The 18,458-nt window shown below is 41.1% G+C and overlaps 1 long non-coding RNA gene across 1 annotated transcript; it reads right to left on the bottom strand.

The window, feature by feature from the left end:
- Positions 1-749: 749 nt before the first annotated feature.
- Positions 750-17,317, bottom strand: LOC116573609. The gene is made up of 3 exons (XR_004278888.1): positions 16,809-17,317; positions 5,028-5,156; positions 750-784 (listed from the first exon to the last, which is right to left on the bottom strand). It is a non-coding gene; the product is annotated as an uncharacterized LOC116573609 (long non-coding RNA).
- Positions 17,318-18,458: the final 1,141 nt, after the last annotated feature.

Raw genomic sequence — 18,458 nt, 5'->3', positions numbered from 1 at the left:
GAGAGAGAGAGAGAGTGCACAAATGGGAGTGGGAGAGGGAGAGAGAATCTCAAGCAGACTCCCCACTGAGCGCAGAGTCCAACTTGGGTCTCAATCTCATGACCCTGAGATCAGGACCCTGATGTCATGACCTGAGCCAAAATCAAGAGCTGGATATTCAACTGACTCTGGCACCCAGCCCATTTTTCCCAATTCTTAATTGATCTAACAGATAATACTTTCTTCAAAATGATAGCAACAGTGTACTGGGCAATTATAGCTTATGGACAACTGAAATAAATGACCATGATATTAAAGGGGACAAGAGAACAGAATTGGGAATATACTGTTTCAAGGTACTTATACTACTGTGAAGCAGTATGGTGTTATTTGAAAGTGGACTTGTTTTCCCTGAAAACGTATATTGCTAATTGCAGGGCAACCATTAAAAAAAAAATCATTATAAAGAAGTATAATCAATATGTCAAGACAGGAGAGAAAAATAGAATCATATAAAATGCTCAATTAAAACCAGAGAACAAAAAAAGAGTGGAAGAGAAATAAAGAAAAGAAGGGCAATGAATAAAAAAGAGTTACAAATATGGTAGTTATTACTCTGACTATATCAATGATCAGTTTAAATGTTAGTGGTCTAGGGTGCCTGGGTGCTCAGTTGGTTAAGCAACTGCCTTCAGCTCAGGTCATGATCCTGGAGTCCCAGGATTGCGTTCCACATCTGGCTCCCTGCTCAGCGGGGAGTCTGCTTCTTCCTCTGACTCTCTCCCCTCTCATGCTTTCTCTCTCTCTGTCAAATAAATAAATAAAATCTTTAAAGAAATAAATGTTAGTGGTCTAAATACAGCAACTAAAAGACAGATTCTCAGAGAGGATTTAATGACATCCACAGAAAACAATACCCAACTAAATGTCGTCAGCAGTTGACCCACAGATACAGATGAAAAGTTAAGCACTAGAGAAATGCAGAGTATGCTAACACGAATCAAAAGATACCTATGGGAGCTTTATTAATTTCAAATAAAGCCAATGTCAGAACAAGGAAACTTACCAAGGATAAGAGGGGAATTGCATAACAGTAAAGGGGCTAATTCTCTGAAAAGATACAGCAAACATTAATGTGCCTACAGTTGTGATGCTGACCACCCAGAGTCAGGGCCAACCTCATGAACACCTCAGTTCTCCTCAAAGCTCCCCTCATTAAGACTCCTGCAAGGTACAGGTCCCCAGAGTATGCACTCTTCCAATCAACTAGCAAATCTGAGGGTTCCCGCTCGCCCCCCTAGGTTTGATAACTTGACAGAATGACACAGCTTTACTTTTTATGATAGTTTCTTTCTAAAGGACACAAGTCAGGACAAGCCAAATGAAGAGGCGCATTGAGTGAGGTGGGGTCAGGGAGGGTCTCAAACATGAAGTTTCTTTGCCCTTTGGACACATCACTCACCCAATATATCAATGTAAGATTGCCAACTGGGGAAGCTCACTCAAGCGCCATTGTCCAGAGTTTTTATTCGGATTTGATTACGTAGGCATGAAAGATCTAATCATTGGTCACATGACTGAACTCAAATCTTTAATTCCCCTCACTTCCTGGATTATCTGTATGCGTTGCAGTAGTTAAGATAATGTGATAGGGGGACAAGTATAGACAAATGAACTGTTAGAACAGAATAGAGAGGCCATAAATAGATCTACTTCATTTGATTTGCATTTGATTTTCACAAATGTCATTTGTGTAAATGTCATTTGATTTACACAAAACATCCTTTTTCAAATCAATGAAGAATAGTCAGCCTTTTCAATAAATGATTTTGAAACCCTCCCCTGTTAAAAAAAAAAAAAGACCCTTAATCATTATTCATACCATGTGTAAAAGTTAATGCAAGGTGGATATAGACTTAAGGCTGAAATTGTCTAAAAGAAAAAATATGAGGAATGTGTGTCCAGGTTAATGATCTTAGGATAAAGATTTTTAAAGTAGGACCAAAAAGCACTAATTATAAAAAAGTCAGTAAGTTGAAATTGATTAAAATTAAGAACTTCTGTTTATGAAAGGACTTTGTCATAGGTAAGGATTTAAATCCAGAACATATTAAAAGCTCCTGCAAATAATATTTGAAAGACAAAAAAATTCACAATTTAAACTTAGCAAAATACTTCAACAGGCGATTCACAGAAGAGGATATCCTAAATGACTAATAAGCATATGAAAAAGTACTGAAAGCATTATTCATCAGGAAAATGAAAACTAAAACCACAGTAAAATAGTAGAATGTACCCATTAGTATGACTAAAATTGTACAAACTGGAAATGCCCAGTATTGTTGAGGATATGGAGCGACTGAAACTTGTATACATTGCTTAGGAGAATATAAATTAATTTAAACATTTTATAAAACAATTTAGTAGTAAGTACTAAATATACACCTGCTCTTTGACTCAGAAATTCCACCCTTAGATATACACCTGCAAGAACTGAGTAAAGATGTCCAGAAACAATCACATACAAGAATATAACTCTTTTACTCTCGTCGTCATAGTCCAAACCTAGGAACCCTGATCTACTGTGCATCCACAGGGGAATGAATACATCCCATGCGTGTGATATATTCACACATGAAATATCTCAGCAGTAAGAAAAGAACAACCACAGATATATGCAACAACATGGGTGAACATAACAAAATATGTGAATGAAAGAAGTAAGACACAAATTAGTATATACCCTTTGAGTTCTTGTCTGAAACTTGACAACAGGCAAAACGAATCAATGACAATAAAAGTCAGAACAGCGATCACCTCTGGGAGGGAGGAGATGACTGGCAAAGGACTGCAAGGGAGATTTTAGGTGATAGAAATGTTCAATATCTTGATTTGCATTATGTTTCAAGTGCACAGACATGTAAAAATTCATCAGTCTGTACAATTTATGATTTGTTAAGTGTGCTGTCAATTATACCTCTATTTTAACAAAGATGAAGAAAATTAGACCTGAGTATTATAACTCTAACTAGAGCTTTTCATGACAGTTATAAAGTCAAAGACAGACAACGAATGAAGCATTTAGTAAACTTAGAAACACACCTGGGCTAAAAAACATTATATACTTTTTATATTCAAAGATCTTCAAAGAATTTTTAATGATACGGAGAAGCACTCAGGGTATTACATTGAAAGTCAAAAAAGAGGGGTGCCTGGGTGGCATTCCCATTCCCACTGCCCTGTCTAAATTCCAGAGTTTGTGAGCATGATAAAATGGCTGTTGATGACATTAATTAGGGGGCAGTTTGTTACTTGGCCACACATAACTGGAATAGAGATGATAGTAATTGTCTTTTTGAACTAATTAATAAACAAAAAAAATTTTTTTAAAGATTTTATTTATTTATTTGACAGACAGCAGACAGAGATCACAAGTAGGCAGAGAGAGAGGAAGGGAAGCAGGCTCCCCGCTGAGCAGAGAGCCTGATGCGGGGCTCCATCCCAGGACCCTGGGATCATGACCTGAGCTGAAGGCAGAGGCTTTAACCCACTGAGCCACCCAGGCGCCCCAATAAACAAAAATTTTTAAAAAACTAAAATAAAACAAAAAAAGTACAGAGTCTCAGCTGCTTTCCTCAGTATATCTTTCATTAGATCAAGAAGGATGAAGAAATTGCTTATCTTACCCCAAATGGTCTTTCATAAAAAAAGTATCTAATACCTCTCACCTGCCTTTATCTGAGAGATACCTAAAGATGAAGATTCTCAGGTAGAAAATGTTTGCTGTGGTGGAGACATGATTCTCTGCTCTTTCTTCCTGGGGCTAGCCAAGGATATGATGAATTTTCCAGTTGGAGGGCTGCTTTAGAAAACCTATTGGTTGGGAGTTAATTTCACAACACACTGATTGCATTCCGCACTGCCCTGTATGGTCATAGCTCCCTCCAACACAACCACAATTAATCAGAATATCTGAAAAAGTCAGTTACACTTAATGAAAACTTACTAATCCAGAGTTAAGCCAAAACTCCCTTGGTGGAAATCTTTCTGTATATATTATGGGTTTAATTGTTAGGGTAATGGTAGCTGCTACAACAAATAAATCCAAAAATCTATAGTGGTTTGAATTTAATAGAAGTGTCAAGCATTCTTGCTTGTGGAACAGTAACAGAAATGTGTTTAGGTTGTTGGGATATCCAGAGACCCCTGTGAACTGAGGCTGTGCCATCATTAACGCGTGGCTTCCAAAGTCACTTGGGCAATTTTCTCCATTTCTACCAATCAGAGGAGAGCAAGAACACAAAAATGGGGCTTAGGGCAGGCTTTATGGACCAAGACTAACAATGGAACCCATTTCATTCCACTAACGAGTACTCAGTCACATGGCCTCTCCCAAATGCAAGGAGACTTGGAAGGAAGGAAGGAGCCCAGGAAGAAGAGGCAACAAATTTTCACCAACATCTGTCAGTCTCTGCCATAATAGTCTCTATGTTCAAATGCAGATGAACAAAACTGAGTCTTCGTTAAAGAAAATCCAGCAGGGGCCCTGCCTGGGTTCATTCTGAACATTGATGGTCATTGTTCAGGAGCTGCGTGAATCAAGAGTCACATGACTCCATTCCAACTTTGCAAGTATTATCTATACTCAGTGTATTGTTGTCATCCACATATTTTTAAATAAAAGAAAAATAAAGAGCCTATTTATGTGGCATATAGCAAGAAGCATTCATATACATCATTTTATTTCATTCTCACAGCAATCCTGTGAGATGTTTTTATTGTCTCTCTCCCACATTTTGCAGATAAGAAAAAGAGCCTTGGAAAGTAGAGGGGCTCATTGCAAGTGGTAAAGCTGACCCTCTAATTCAGAACCCATGATCCATCAGCACTGGTAGTGAGTTCTGATTAATAGATTCAAACTGTCGGGCTCTATCTGAAACTCCTTGGGTCTTTCCATTTCCATACAAGACTGCCCAGCTTCATTTTGCTTGAGGGCTTTCTCTTGTTGCTGAAGGAGTTTTACCAAGCTTTTCTTTTACCAGACTTACCTTAACCAAACGTGAGTTAGGCTCCTCTGATGTCTCTTTCTGATGAGGTTTCATTCTTGGGCTCTGCCCTTATCCCATTTAGTCCAGGTTTAGCAAAATCCTGCCAGGTCAGTTTAATAAACTTGCTGTCTGATCAAAAAAATACAAAAACACTAATTCAAAGATATATATGTACCCCTGTATGTATTGCAGCATTACTTAAGATAGCCAAACTATGGAAGCAGCCCAGGTGTCCATCAATAGATGTACGGGTAAAGAGGTGATACGCACACACACACACACACACACGAATATTAATCAGCCATGAAAAAGAATGAAATCTTGCCATTTGCAACAACATGGATAGACCTAGAGAGTATAATGCTAAGCGAGGTAAGTCAGTCAAGACAAATAGCACATGATCTCACTCATATGTGGAATTTAAAAAACAAAAACAGAGCATCTGGGTGGCTCGGTCAGTTAAGCATCCAGCTCTTGATTTTGGCTCAGGTCACGGTCTCAGGCTGTGGGATTGAGCCCTGTGTGGTACTCTGTTCTAAGTGAGCAGTCTGCTGGAGATTCTCTCTCTCCCTCTCCTTCTTGCCCCCTGCCTGCTTGTGCATGTGCTCTCTCTCTTTCAAATAATAAGTCTTAAAAAAGAAACAAAACAAAGCAGCAAAGAGAGAGAGAGAGAGAGAGGGAAAGAAAGCAAGACACAGACTCCTAACTATAGAGAACAAACTAGGGATTACTAGAGGGAAGGTGGGTGGGTGATGGGAGAAATAGCAGATGGGGGCTGAAGAGTATATTCATTCACCATGATAAAACCATAATAAAATGCAAAAGCAAGGCAAAATCAAACCAAACCAAAAAAACACAAAATTTTCATCCCCTACTCTGGCCTGCTTTAGCAAAAATCCTACAAAAACTGGTTCAATCAGAATTCTCCATACCCCCCGTCCCCCCCTTTTTAAAAAAAAATTTATTTATTTATTTGACAGAGAGCGAGCGAGAGAGAGAGAACAGGCGGAGTAGCGGGCAGAGGGAGAGGGAGAAGCAGGATCCCTGCTGAGTAAGGAGCTTGACACGGGGCTTGATCCCAGGACCCTGGGATCATGACCTGAGCCGAAGGCAGTTGCTTAACCAGCTGAGCCACCCAGGCGCCCCTCTCCCCATGTCCCTTCTTAGTAATTCTCCATCTGGCAACCCCCACTCTACTTGTTGGCTATAAACCTCCTCTTGTCTTTGTTGTATTCAGAGTTGAGCCTGATGATCTCCGCCCTCCTGCCAGGCCCCATTGTAGTAGCCCCCTTGAATAAAGTCTGCCTTATCATCTTTAACAAGCATCATGAATAATATTTTTCATTAACAGAGATTTAAACCCAGTTCTCCTCGACTTCATAGCTAATGTTATGGTCTCTAAACTTTTGACAGAAGATTTCTAAAAAACTCAAACTCGAATCTCTAGCAAAACTATAAATAAATATGCTTAGAAGCCAATACACAAATTTTGTACACATTTTATGCACAATGTAATGGTTAAGAGAACGGACTCTGGCACCAGACTGCTCGGCTCCAATTCCTGCTCTGCCCCTCCTGAGTGGGGAAAGTCCACTAAACTCACTGTGCCTTTGTTTCTTCATCTGTAAAATGGAGATGATATCAGCATGTACCTCATGGAGTTGTTGTGGAGATTAAATGAGTTAACAGATGTGAGCACCTTGAGCAATGTCTAAATACATAGCAAGCACTATTAAGTGTTTGCTATTATTATCACAATAATATACCATATTCATTAGGAAAAATACCCCCCCAATGAAAAAAGATGAAAAAGATGAGAGAAAATATAGATAAAATAAAAGGGTGGAATTTCCTGCCTGTCTTCCTAAATTGGCTGACATAGCCATCGGCTTTCCCCTCCTCTGAACAGCACTAGGTTTGCCTACACCCACCCTGATGGATGATGAACCATGAAGACCCACAGTCTGGCCCTGTTAGGATGCCCTCAGATACTGGGGGCAGCCATCTTGGAAACATGCTCACAGTAAGGACAAGTGTGCATTCCCGGTCACAGAGCCAGGGTGTGGCCAGCAACTTATGGGGGCTAAGCACAAACTCGTACCTCAGAGGGGCTTTCCTGGACCCACCTCTTCGACCAGCCGCCTCACCCCCAGGATGCTCTAGCCCATTCCTAGTGATATTTTTTTGCAGCTCCTATCCCTTTCTGAAGTTATATGACTTCTTCATGTTGTCTTCACCATGGTATTTCCAGTGGTTAACCCATGCCCTGTACAGGGGAGTTGCTCAACAGATATTTATGGAATAAGTAAGTGATGAAATGAACCCTCTGATGCCCCAAGGACCACAAGAAACCACAAATAGGAGAATGAACCCAAGAACTTCTCTAAGCAATTCCTCCCCTTCCTTCTCCATGTTGTCCCATGTTCCTGTTTTATAGTGAAGAAATTGAAGCCCAGAGAGGTTAAGAGAAGATCCAAGAATGCAGAAAGGAGCCCTCCTGAATCTCTGACACACAGTGACGACACCATGGCGCTTTGCCTCATTGGGAGGAAATGGAAGAAGGCAGAAATTTTCTTTGTGGGCTCAACAGGTTGAAAGGTTGAGAAACCAACCTCATCCTCTTCTCATTGTGCACTAGAATAAGTCATGTCTACTACACATGGTTTTGAAATAGTTTTGACCTTGAAGGAGAGACAGGAAGGGAGGAAGCATTCTCCTGGGTCACATCAATTCCATTTGGCCTAAGATTTCAATGGGAGACTAGATTCTAGGTCCATTTCAAGAGGCAAGATGATATGCCCATTGTACCCTTCAACATGTTTGGGCCACTGAGGCACATGGGGGCCATAAGAAGGTAGAATGGGTGAGAGCCATCATAGTCTGTCCAACTAAGCTGAGAAGAAGAGAAGGCATGAGTTGAACCTGCGTCTGTTTTTGTCATCTAGTTCAATTTTATCTATAGAGAGGAAATGCTTACACAAATAGGAGCGACATTCTTTTAAAGCCTGATTTCCTTCTACTTTTTTTAACTCTTGATGCTGCAGCAAGTTCCCTGAAGGTTATGTGTGAAGGGACCATCATTAGTGGAGGCAAGTGGGGAAGTCTGGGGGATGGTAGACGTTCCCCACTTCTGGAAACACCTCCTCGTGCAGCTCCAGCCATGATAGGCCAAGACTTCACCTGCTGTGTTTTTCTTTATCACATCCCCCAACTGCTCAAACTTCGTCTTAAAATCATGGACATCCAAAGAAGAAAAAAATCCATGATCCCACTCGCTAGGTAATCCACGTTCATATTTTAATAAATGTAAGTATTCTATAAACTTAAAACCTACCAATAGTAGAGCAAAATACAAAACAAAAGGTAAAAGCCTCCTCCTTCAAGCCTGTGTCTCTGCCTAGAGATAAGTTATTTTTTATTGTTTTTAAAAAAATGTGTTTATGTCTGTACTGGTGTATAAGTCTGTCAATCTACCTATCGTCATCTGTTTGTATGTATCTTTTCCTGTAAAATTGTGACAGAAAAGGGATGATGCTGGACCCATTGTCCTATACGTGCTTTTTCCCTGTCTCTGTGCTCAAATCTATTTTGTTCTTCTTCACAGCTGCGGAAGAACCTGTCACATGGGGACCCTGTACTTTAGCTTTGGGATTTGCTCTTACGAACAATGTCACAATGAATATGCCTCTACATGTTGCTGGTTTTTTTTTTTTTTTTTTTTTGCTTTGTTCTACTTTCATAACCAGTCAATGAGTCTCTCTCCCTGCAAGAGGTATTTAAGTAATATAGGAATATATTTCTTACACATATTGCCTCACCAACTTCTGTAGGTATATTTGTACAGGTAAATTCCTAGCAAAGTAGTTGCTGAGTTAAATGATACATACCTATCTTAGTCCACTCAGGCTATTATAAGAGAATACCACGACTGAGATGCTGATAAATCACAGAAATTTGTTTCTGACAGTACTGGAAGCTGGGAGGTACAAAAGTTAAGGTGCCAGCAGATTTGTGGTGAGAAACCCTTCCTGGCTCATAGAAGGCTGTCTTTGCTCTGTGCCCTCACGTGGCGGGAGCGCTGAGGGAACTCTCTGGGGTCACTTTTATAAGGCGGTGATCCCACTCATGGGGTTTCCGCCTCTTGACCTGATCACACCAAAGTCCCCAGCTCTTAATACCATCACATTCAGGGGTTAGGATTGAACGAGAATGTGGGGAAGACACAAACTTTCGGTCTAAAGTAGTAACTTTTAAAAAATCATTTTTGCCACGTTTCCTTCCACCAGTGGACCGGCTGCTCACCCTCCCCAGGGCTCAGAGACTACCTGAGCTGGCCTCTCCAGTCTTCTCAGGATGGGCCTCCTCACTTTATTCTCTCACAATCTGAGTACAAAAAGGTCTCTTGTTGCCGATTCATGTGCATAACTTTTTTTTAGTAATGTTGAGTGTGTTTTCCTATTGACTGACTACTTTTTATTTCACTTTTTGGTAATTGACTGCTGATACCATCTCTATTTTACTTGCACAAGCTTTTTAAAAATGAAAGAAATGAGCCTTTTTCCTGTCACATGAGTTAAATATTTTCCCAGCTTGTCATTTGTCTTTTCTCTGGTTTATGGTATATTTTTGCCCCCCAAATTTTAGCGCGTATGGAATCAAACATACCAGTCTCTTCCTGTATGGCTCCTGGATTTTGAGCCCAACTTAGTAAGGCCTTCCAGAATTCTTACAGTTTCTTTTTCACATTTGAATCTCTGACCCATGTAGAATTGATATTAGTGTAATATATAAGGTAGAGACCCAGCTTTATTTTTCTTTCCAATTAGCCCATTGCCCCAATACCATTTATTGACTAATCACCTTCTCCTCGATATTTTTTTTTTAAAAGAATTTTTTATTTGACAGAGAGCGATCACAGTAGACAGAGAGGCAGGCAGAGAGAGAGAGAGGGAAACAGGCTCCCTGCTGAGCAGGGAGCCCGATGTGGGACTCGATCCCAGGGCCCTGAGATCATGACCTGAGCCGAAGGCAGCGACTTAACCCACTGAGCCACCCAGGCGCCCCTCTCCTCAATATTTTTAAAGTGTTACCATTTCAAACGTTACATTTCCACACAAATTTCGTTTCATTTATGGACCCTTCATTCTTATTCATTGATCTATCTTTGCCTCCGAATGCACAATTTTTGTTATTGCAGCTTTGAAATGATGTTGGCTGAAATCAGCCAGGGCTGGCTCTTGTCTTTTATTTTTAAGAAGTTTTAGGATTAATCTTAAACATCTGTTTCACACACAAAAATTTAAAATATCAATTTGTTAAGTTAAAAATTGCTATTTTAATTGAGATTTCATTGCACTTTTTAAATTAATGTAGAAAGAACTGGTATCTTCCCATCAGAGACAATACTTTGTTTTTCAATGTCTTAAACCATCTTTGGGTCTGTTGATAGATTATTAAAGTTTTTAATAAAAGCCCTGCAGATTACATGTTAAATTCATGCCTAGGACTCTTGATGGTTGCTATTTTAAATGAGATCTTTTCTTTTACCACAATCTCTAATAAGCATTGGTTTTATATATCTACTTTGCTACTCATATATGAATTCTCTTATTGTTTCATATTGTTTTCCAGTGATTTTCTCAGGTTTTCTGGGCCTGGTATTCTCTTTTAGAATGTAAATCATCCCTGAAGCGGTAATATTTGTCAGATCACTTATTTGACCAATATTTGTTGTTCCTGTTGTATGGCAAGTCGTACTACGGTTGTGACACACTAAGCTAGTGCATTTGTACTTCCTTATTCAAGCACTCACCTCAAAAGTCTTGCTTTCCCACCCCAATCACTGATCCCTCTGCTCTTTCTCAATTTCTGGAACACCCCATGTTCTCCTGTTTGTGAGATTTCATGTATCTTATTTCCTGATTCATCACTTCCCAGATCTCTGCTTGAAAGTAATTTCCTCCAAGATGCCTTCCCTGAACATTCCTTGAAGTTACCATTGCCCTTGCTCTATGACTGCGGTCTTTGACGGTGGTCTCTTGTAATACTCAACATACTTAGAAGTACTGCTTCCATAGCTGTTTTCCTTGCTAGATTTCAAGCTCCAGAAGAAACAGACAAGCGCTGCCTTACCCAGTGCTATAATTGGGAGTTCATCACTATGCCTGGCACAGGGAGCCACCCAATGAGTTTCTGTCGGATTGCAGCCTAAAGCAGCCTGCTGCAAATTGGTATTTTTGATGTCTTTGGTTCTACTCTTAAAACTCAGAAGAATTTTGCCTTTGATTACATAACATATCTGCCTTATTTTCAGTATAAAAATCACGTAGCTTTTTAATGATGGAATAAATGAGGACCCAGGAGATGGCTTTGGTTTTTCCTTGCCTTTGTGAACCATGAGCGATTTAAACTCTCCATCTTTAACTTTAAAGATTCATAATGGCTTCACTTCCCAGGAAAGTGATTTTATGGGTCTTAGTTCGAGCTGGGTGGAGGAACTTGATCATTTGTGCTTTCTGTGGGTTCCTCCTCCTCGTCCACGTGAGGCTGGACATAGAAAACCAGGTTTTGGAAGAAGGTTGTGATGTGTGGCTGGACCACGGCCCGCAGAGCAAATGGCTAAGTACAAACATGCCACAGACGGTGTGTGGCAATAGAGCAAGAACATACAATAAATAAAAGAACCTCCCAAAGATGTACGTCCCAAAGTCTGGGTGGTAGACCCAGAGAAGCTGGAGAACAGCAGTCACCAAGAGGCCAGACAGAGAGAGACCAAGTGCCCGGATGTGGGCCTCACATTTATCCCCATAGAGAGCCTGGTGATAAAGATGCAAATCTTGAGAGGTGAATCCATGCAGGGTCAGCTCAGGGCGGAGGCCGGGCCCTCGGACACAAGCCATTCATCCTGTGCTCACAATCAGTGCTCACTCTAGTTGGGCGACTATAGGCCAATTACTTACTTTTTCTGAGCCCCAGTTTCCTCCTCTAGAAGAAGTTTCAATGGAAAAATGAAATAATGCGCATGAAGAACTCAGTGCCTTGTTTGCACTGCAACAAAGGATCGACAGACGTTCGTCTCACAAGGTCACTAAATCAGAGCATGCAAGAAGTCCATTTTTCCTCCACTGCACTGATATCCCCAGATCTAAGCTGCTTTCTTAAGAAGATGTTAAACCTGGTGAAGACCCTTGACCTTTGGTTCCCTTCTAAACTAAAATAACTTCCCAATTTAGTGGAAGCTGGACTTACTTCCCGAATATGCCTTGGTTTAAACACATGGGTAGAGCGGCCAGTCTTCAGAAATCAGGTATTATATAAGTGAGGGAGCATGCCCAGAACCTCAGGAATGAAGGAAGTCAGTAGGACGTTCTTCTGTTAGACAGCAAACATCCTCCCTCTTTGAAGCTTCTGTGAGATAGAAGAGATGATGGGGTGCCTGGGTGGCTCAGTGGGTTAAAGCCTCTGCCTTCGGCTCAGGTCATGGTCTCAGGATCCTGGGATCGAGCCCCGCATCGGGCTCTCGCTAGGCAGGGAGCCTGCTTCCTCCTCTCTCTCTCTGCCTACCTCTCTGCCTACTTGTGATCTCTCTCTGTCAAATAAATAAATAAAAATAAAATCTAAAAAAAAACAACAAAAAAAGAAGAGATGATGGTCTAAGATGTGCTCTTAGAGCAGAAGGTTTGGGCTTGTATTACAGCTATGCCATAATTGCTCTAGATGACCTTTGGCAATTTGTGCAACCTCTTTGAGCTTTAGTTTCCCCTTCTGTAAAGAAGGTGTAATCACAAAACCCCGGAGGATTGTTATGAGATTATAAATGTGGGAGCTCTTCAGCAGAGTACCTAGGTTACACACACACACACACACACACACACACAGAGGAGGACGAATTGTAAATGAATCCTCCTGGCTCGTGGAAACTAGCCCGTTACTCGGCAGCCTCAGTTTCTCAGGAGAGAGTCTGGACACCTACACCTGCCCTATTCTCATCCTCCTCCTCTGGGCAGGCGTGTTTGCTGTTCCACGGCCCAGCATTGTCCCACCCACACAGGGGTTAGAAGCCTAACTGGAAATCATGCCCATTCTGTTCCTGAAATCTGCAAGGGTTTGCCTCAAAAGAAAAGCAGAAGGGTGTTCTTGTTCAGTCCATGGGCACCAGTCTAATAATCGCCGGCCAGCCCCAGCTAGTCGGACGCGAAGGGCCGTGCCCTTGAGGCCTGGGGCTGAGGAGCCCTGAAGGGCGGAGCTATCTGCGGGAGATCTGAGCCCTCCTGAGGAGACGCCGGGCCCTCATGCTTCTATTCGGCGACCAGGAAAAAATCCCACCTTGTCCTGAAGGTAGGCGGGGTGGGGAGGAACAGGAGAGTAGGAAGGGGGCTTGTAGGCGCGCGTTGGAAGGTATCTCTGCGCGAGAGCTGAGGCCCGAGCTGAGAAGCAGCCGCCCCGGGATCCGGAGCTGAGGCACTGGAATGAAATGGGCCTGGATCCGACCTTGTGTCTTCTACTCACTTCCCCAGGAGCCGTGGGGCAGGCACTTAGCCTTTCTAGTCCCTCATCTACTTGTCTCTCTGGGTTGTTAGGAGGGCGCGTGGGCTCGAAGCATCCGAGGCTGTCAGCCAGGGGCTGACGCCCGGGAGGGACTTGGTCCTCTCCAGGTGAACGGTGCCCCCTGGAGGGGGCGGGCCTGCGCTGCCTCACACCGGCCGCAGCCATGCCGGCTGCTCTGGACTTCACGGCTCATGGAGGGTTCTGGCATCTTGACCGCGACACTGACAGGAGGCCGGGCACCGGTTATTTACCGCCCCTCCCCCCCTTTACAGACTGGCTAACTGAGGCTCCGGGGCCGCCAATCTAAGTATCTTTACTTCACATGCAGCGTTAGGTGTCAATTAGATTATTTTATGAAGTAGGAATAATTTCAAATATACAAACTAAATCATAATACGTCACTAATTCCTTTCCACTGGAATTCAATAAATATTAACCTTTTGCCATTTCGCTCCAGATTTCAAAAAGAAGTGAATTTTATAGGCTGCTAAAGGACTCCTCCCCTGACAGATTCTCCTTCCTTCCTCCCATAAATAATGTGGCATGGACACATTGCTGTTTATGACTTCATATAGTCATTAAATATATTCATGAGCCATATTACCCTATTGGTTTATGTTTTTAATTCTTACCATACTGTGTGAGCTTTTCTGCAACTTTTTCACTCAGAATCAAGTTTTTGATTCCTTACATTGCTACATAGATATTCAAAATATTCATGGTAACTACCGTATATTAATCCATATACTTCCTTATCCGTCCTTTATTAATGGATTTTTATGTGGTTTGGGGTCTCCGGGTTCCTCTGCGTGTGATGGGAACCCCTGTTGCAATGGGCACCCCCCTACTTACTTCTTTTAGTCCAAGAGGGAGGGCTCTCCAGATCTACCCAGCAGCGTGCTGGCTGAGTTTACGGTAAACACATCTACAACTTGACTAGATTTTGCCACATTGCTTTCCAAGTTATTTTGTGAGATTTATTCTTAGGTAACTTTTGGTTTTATTGCTACTCAAAGAATTTTTTTTTAAAGTATCTTTCCCATTGTTGCTGGTAGATCAAAATATTATGAACTCAGGTATTTTAGTCTTAAATCTGGCAAATGTGCTATGCTCCCTCATTCATTGTAATAATTTATCTGTGGGGCGCCTGGGTGGCTCAGTGGGTTAAAGCCTCTGCCTTCAGCTCAGGTCATGATCCCAGGGTCCTGGGATAGAGCCCCACATCGTGCTCTCTGCTCAGCGGGGAGACTGCTTCCTCCTCTCTCTCTCTCTGCCTGTCTCTCTGCCTACTTGTGATCTCTCTCTCTGTGAAATAAATAAAATCTTTAAAAAATAATAATAATAATAATTTATCTGTAAATATTCTTAGATTTTCTGGGTAAGCAATCATATTGTTATGAAATTTTTCAATTCTATTTCTTCCTTTCTAAAGCTTATACCTGTTATTTCCTTTTCCTGTCAGACCACGGCGCAAAGGACCTACAGTACTGTGTTAAATAAAAGTAGTGACATGATGGTAAAAACTTTTATGCTCTCAATTTTTTTTTTAAAGATTTTGAAAATTTATTTATTTGTCAGAGTGAGACACAGAGAGAGAGGGAACACAAGCAGGGGGAGTGGGAGAGGGAGAAGCAGGCTTCCCGCTGAGCAGGGAGCCCAATGCGGGGCTCGATTCCAGGACCCTGGGATCACGACCTGAGCTAAAGACACACGCTTGACGACTGAGTCACCTAGGCGCTTGGTGTTCTCAATTTTTAAGAGTGCTGAAAACAAGTAAAGCAAATCGGATGATAGAAATCAGGATAGTGGTTGCCTACAGGGTCAGAGTAAGTCAACTGACTGGATAGTGTCATGAGAAAACATTCCGCTAAAATAGAGGTGAACTGTATTTTGTTCCTCGCCTTGCTCATGTGACTGGACACATTTATCAAAGTTCACTAAACAAAGACACATTTATCAAAGTTCACCAAACTGTACACTTAAGACCTGGACATTTTGTTGTCATTTGCCCATGTTCTTCAAGATTTTTATGAATTGCTGTATTTACTACCAATATAAAATTTGCATTTTGAACTTGCTAATTTTTTGCATATAGAAATTTAATTTTTACATAGAGAATCATCTTTTATAGTTTCTGAATTTTGAGTCATGGTTAGCATGGCTTTTCCCACTCCTGGATTATAAAATGGTGCTCTCGTGTTTTCTTCTTTGAAATCCATCTGTGTATTGTGTATTGTTTGAGGTATGTGCCTGCCTGAACTTTCTTCCAGTTGGTTTTTGCCTGTTATTACATTAATAGAATTATTAATATTTCACCAACTTTATATTTCTAAGATAAACTCTGCTTGGTAATGCTATAATACTGTTTTTAATATGTTTCAAATATTCATGACATTTTAGTGTATTATGCATGTACATATATATAGAATACATATTTATGTGTGTATGTGTGTATATATATATAAATATATAAACATAAACTTCTACAATTTTCTGAAATTTTACTTAGGATTGCTGCATCTGGTTTATAAGTAAGACTGATCTGTTGTTTTTTTTTTTTCCTTTCACTGTCCTTTTTGAGTTTGGGTAACAAGGTCAAAATAAACCCATAAAAAGGATTGAGTAATTTATCTCCTTTTCAAGTCTCTGATGAAGTTCTCAAAGCCATCGGGACTTAGTGCTTTTTTGTGGAGAACTATCTGACTCCTGATGAAATTTTTCATTGTCATTGGGGATCCCACCCCCCCACCTTGGGAAATTTTTATTAATTTCTATTTTGGTAGAAAATAGCTCTTTCTTCTAACTTTTCCAATGTTGAATCTTAAAGTTAACGCTATTCTCTAATAATTTAAAAAGTCTACTTCTTTCCTTTCCTAATACTCTTTTTTGGTGCCTTGTCTCTTTTTCACCTCATTAATTGACAAACAACTTTAGGGTGTTACGCAACATTTCTGGCTGACCACTTGAATTTCTGAGTCAGGGTGGCAGGAAAAAGAAGAAGAAATGATGGATGTAGTTAAGAAAAATTCAGAAAGAGTCCTCTGGTAACGCAGGGCCAAACATCATGCAAACATCAAATGCTCAGTTATGGCCTTGTTTCACTCAAGTATAAAGTAGGAATAAATACAGTATCTACATCATGAGATGCTTGAGGATCAAATGAATCAATATCGAAACACAAACAAAAAGGCAAGGAGAACAAAACACATAAAGCAGTGTCTGTCACATACATACCGAGTTGTCACTCTGTGTCCTTAGTTGTTGTCACTGTGTGTGAAGGAGAAATAAAGTGACACACCCAGGTTTGAAGTACGACTAGGACACTGAACACGTTGTGTCATGGAGTCCTCCACTCTTGCTCCCAGGGGATGCCTCTCCTCACTTGAGACCCTCTGTCATGCTGCTGAAGACTCTCCTTGTCCCCAGAAGTGAAGATCTAGTTCCCATGGAGTGAAGCAGTGTGGCCTCACCAACATGGCAGACTTTCTGGAAGTCACGGTCCAGCCTTACACAATCAGATTGATGAGAAAAAGCAGGACTTGATGACAAAATGTCATAACTGGAGACTTCTTTCTTGATGTGTTCTCAATGATTTATTTGCTCATTTACTTGGGTGTTTAAATGCCTGTGATGTGTTAATAGTGAAAAATAGTGTTAAATAGTGTTAAATTTATAGCCACCCTCAACTGATGAATGGAGTTTAGCCAAGAGACTCAATGTTGTCTGCTTTAGGGATTTTTCTTTTAGATTATTTATTTATCTGTTTGTTTGAGAGAGAGAGAGAGAGAGAGACAGAAATAATGACAAAGAGAGTGAGAGGGAGCACAAATGCGGAGGAAAAGAAGAAGCAATATTCCCGCTGAGCAGGGAGCCTGATCTGGGGCTCCATTCCAGGACCCTGGGATCATGACCTGAGCTGAAGGCAGATGCTTCACCGACTGAGCCACCCAGGCGCCCCTGCTTTAGTGTTTGTATTAAAGTTTGCATGCAGATATTGACCTGGCTGTAACAGGGTCTATAACCACACTTGTACACTGACCCATTGCACCTTCTGGGGCAGTGCTGTTCAATATAGGAACTACTAGCCACAGGAGGCTATTTAAATTTAAATAAATAAATAAAATAGAACTAGAGTCAGTTCCTCCATCCCATATGAGGCACATTTCAAGGGCTCAGTAGCCATACTGATCAGTAGCTAGAGCATTGGAAAACTTTGAATTATAAAACATTTCCACCATCCAGGAAGTTCCCCTGGACAGCTCTGTTCTGGAGAGAGTTTCAACAATAATTAAAATAGTAGTAGTTGTTGTATGGATGCCTCAGGGAACAGATCACCTTGTCCTTACTCAGTTGGCCAAATGCCTAGGGTTATGGTTAACTTGATTAAAAATAGTTTGTTCTTTTAAGCAGGTTAAACAAATACTTTGGAATGTTTCTTTTTATCCCAGCACTTAGTCTAGAGATTCCAAAATTCAGGAATTCTGAATTAGCAAAGCCCCAAATAATGTGATTTATTCTACTCCCTAGGCCAGTCTTGAAGGCTTTGCTTTCTTTCACATTAGTCCTAGCCAGAGGTCACCCCTCACCCCACTCCCTACCTCCTGCCGCTATATACTTGTTGATGTAAACGATCACCCACTTCCTGGTCACTATCTGCCCGAAAACATTTGTCAACTTTGGCCACTTTCCTAGAATAAATCATTGGACATTTTCATTGCTTTTGCACTACGAGTGACATCTTTAGCAAAAGCACCCTCCTTCCCAACAGTATTTGCCAGCCAGGCCTGGTAAAAATAGATAACTTATCATGATGTTTCCTGTTGTGTATGATTCAAGTATCAGATCTATAAATGCTGAATGTGTCATAGATGGGAGAACATTTGT

Source organism: Mustela erminea, chromosome 14, assembly GCF_009829155.1.
Source record: "Mustela erminea isolate mMusErm1 chromosome 14, mMusErm1.Pri, whole genome shotgun sequence".
Classification (NCBI taxonomy): domain Eukaryota; kingdom Metazoa; phylum Chordata; class Mammalia; order Carnivora; family Mustelidae; genus Mustela; species Mustela erminea.
The sequence above is the reverse complement of the archived record's forward strand: the minus strand, read 5'-3'. Positions and strand labels throughout refer to the sequence as shown.